This window comes from Benincasa hispida, unplaced genomic scaffold (assembly GCF_027475165.1).
Source record: "Benincasa hispida cultivar pf3 unplaced genomic scaffold, pf3_genome.v1.1 HicScf852, whole genome shotgun sequence".
In the NCBI taxonomy this organism is placed as follows: domain Eukaryota; kingdom Viridiplantae; phylum Streptophyta; class Magnoliopsida; order Cucurbitales; family Cucurbitaceae; genus Benincasa; species Benincasa hispida.
In genome coordinates, this window is record NW_028326990.1 from 15,290 (window position 1) to 18,552 (window position 3,263).

Genomic DNA, 3,263 nt, shown 5'->3' on the forward strand with positions numbered 1-3,263 from the left:
TTACCCAGACAAACTTTTGACACCTGTATTAGCAAGTTGGGTCTCATTGACATCTACGCCCCAACTTGAGGGGGAGTGTTGAAATTATATTTTAGCCCTAAGGAGTTTTGTCTTTTATCAGTCTAGGGTTTCTCATTGTTTGGTTATTTATACATGTTCTTGTATTGTGTACTGAGTATCTGAATTAAAAATAAAAACTCTTATCGTGCTTTTTTCTCCCTGGTTTAGGGTTTTCCACGTAACTCTAGTGTTTTTTTCTTTTTCCCCTAACTTTTCAAGACTAATCGATCTTTCCAATGACCTCTAATATCAAATCTAAACAGTAGACAGCACATGGTGTCCAATATAAATGTGGCCGCTTAGCTTCCAAATATTTGTCAGCTGAGGCATTATTAGTCACAACTTGGACAATATTCTCTTCTCTTATCTTTTCCACCATGCTATCCAAGAGTTCAAATACTTTTTCTCCAGTTTTGATGCATGAAGATGCATCAATCGATTCCAAAAACAATGTCCCCGCAGCAGAATGCACTAAAAAATTTATCAAGGTTCTATCTCTTCTATCAGTCCACCCATCAGACATCAAAGAACAACAATTTTTTTTTCCATTCAACCTCATGGTTGCTCATTAAATTTTTTGTATATTCTACTTCCTTTTTTAAGCATGTCACTCTAGCCTCATGATAAGAAGGAGGTATCAACCCAGGTCCAAATTGTCTTATGGTTTCAATCATTATTTGAAAACTTTTCAACCCAATTGTATTCAAAGAAATACCTGCTTGATAAATCCAACGCATGATAAATTGAACTATAGCATCTCTCCCTTCTTTGTTGTATTTTTCGGTGATGGTTGATTGCTTCAGCTTCTTTAATCTATTCCGCTCATCAACTACCTTGGCTAGATTTAGATATACAAATTTACCCATTGCTCCTTTAGTTCGTGATGGATGTACTTGCGGTTGTGATTGTTATTGAATTGCTCATTTTTTAGATGTTCCGATACTTGATCCACATCCACCAACTTCCATCTCATCCTCCATCTCATTTCCATCAATTATATTCAAATCATAAGCACCACCATAGTTGGGGAGGGCATTGCTTTCCTCCCTCTTTGCTTTTGTCTTCATTTGGTACTCTTTCAATTCCTCTCTTACATTGGTAAGGCATTTCAAGCATACTTTAATATTTCGATTTCTACCCACTAAGTGTTGTATTGCCCGAAAAATGCCACCCTTTGTGATTTTTCCACAAAACATACATTTACATGTGTTCGTATCTTTTTCGTTTTCTAAGATGACATATTACCAACCGGGATGTTTCCGTTTTTGCTCTCCTTCTCCCATTCTTTATAAACCAATGAAAATAAACCAAAAAACTTTAAAAAAAAATGGAAGAAGCCTATTTTAGAAATGTTTCCACTCAAAATTGAATAAAAACTTAAAAAGTATACTGAAGAAAGAAAAAAAGACTAATCTTTTTAAAAAAAGTTGAATATGAAAAACACTGGAAAAAAAAAAAAAAGAAAGAAAAAAAAACAAGTTGGAAAAAAAAAAGTATATTGAAAAAAACTAATTTTGTTCAAAAGAAAGTTAAACAACTAAAAAAAAAACAGAAGAAAAAGCATACGAAACATCCTAAAAGTCTGAAAAAAAAATAGTATACTGAAAAAACGAAAATGATAAAATCGGGAAAAAACAAGTTGAAAAAAAAAGAAAGTTGAATATGAAAAACAAAAAAAGAAAAAAAAACAGAAGAAAAGGCATACGAAACGACATACTGAAAATCTGAAAAAAAAAAACTTGAACATGAAAAACAACTAGTATGCTGAAAAACAAAAATAATAAAAAAAAAAATCAACCTTTTTGGGAAAACAATGAAGATAATGCTGAAGAAGTTGAATGAAAACTGCAAAAAATGCTTCCTTTTATAAACCCACAGAAGTTGAAGAGAACAACTATACTACAATAAAAAAAAAAAAATTTAAGAAAAAAAGCCTTTGGTTTTTTTAGATGAAACCACTCCGAATCTGTCGAGAAGATCTACAATGGAGAGAAAAAAAATAACCTTTTTTATTGCTTTTTCTACCCTTCAAAATTGTAGCCAAAGAACTTGAATGGGAAAAGTTGTAGAAAACGTCTTCCCTTCTTTTTGGAAGAATCTCAGAATATCAGGAGAAGGAGAACTTCAAACTTGAAAGATAAAAAAACTAGCCCAAACGTGGAGAATAGGAAGAGACAATCATGTCTTTCTATATTGATTTTTGCTTTTTCGTGTATAGCTGGTTGTATATTTTAATATTAGGTTGCATGGATTTGGTGGGCCTCTTTTACGATGGCTTATCTTATAAACAATAAAAAAGGTAAAAAAAAGAAGAAAGATGAATTTTACCCAGGCGCCCACCTTGGCCAAGGCACAAGGCACTGCCAGGCGCAGCAAGGTGAGCGCCTCGTTGGATCTGCACGCGTCATCGCCATAGGAGGCGTAGAGGGCTCTGGTCGCCTCGCCTCTCGCCTCAGGCGCGCGCCCGGAGTCGCCTCAATAACACTGCTTGTTTTCTCATTGCTTTTATTGTTGATGGTTTCGTCTTTTGTTTCTTTTATTTCTCGTTTTGAAGGTTGTATCTTTGAGCTTTAGTCATTTTTTTTTTATTGAAAAGTGCCATATCCTTGTTCAAGAAAAGTATATGTGTGTAGATATAGGAGCTTATTGTCATTTTGTTATTCTTAGTTTAGGGCTTTCATGTATACTTGTATATATTGAACTCGAATGTATAGCCTGTATTGGATTCTTCCGTGGTCAACAAATATTTGAAGAAAGAAAGAAAATGGATCTCAGTCCCCACACTGTTAATTTGACTTTCAAGATTTGATAAGATGAGATCGAGAAGAGAAAAATTAGTAAGGAGGCTGTTTGGTATTCAAAATGATTGTGGGCATAGGATTGTAGTGTTTGGGATGTAGGAGTAAGATTTGACTTCTTTCAATCCTGAGGCCCCACAGAGTAGCACACTCCCACAAACCACAAGAGATTGGCACTTGTCCCAAGCCCTCAAATTAGACGTGTAGAATATATGTTTAGTTATACAATGGTCTAATCTTTGATCATATAATATTTTCCCTGTGTGAATTGTGAAATAGTAACACCTCCATTCTTTTGATATTGAAACTGTTTACTTTTACATTTTTATTTTCTGGCATTATCTTGGTGTAGAAGTGCTCTCTCTTTTAGCAGCTATAGCATGAGCTATCTTCTTTCCAATTGGA

At 34.2% G+C, this 3,263-nt stretch overlaps 1 pseudogene; it reads right to left on the minus strand.

Annotated features, from left to right (window-relative positions):
- Positions 1 to 280: 280 nt before the first annotated feature.
- LOC150029870 (uncharacterized) lies at positions 281 to 2,324 on the minus strand (annotated as a pseudogene).
- Between the last annotated feature and the right edge of the window lie 939 nt (positions 2,325 to 3,263).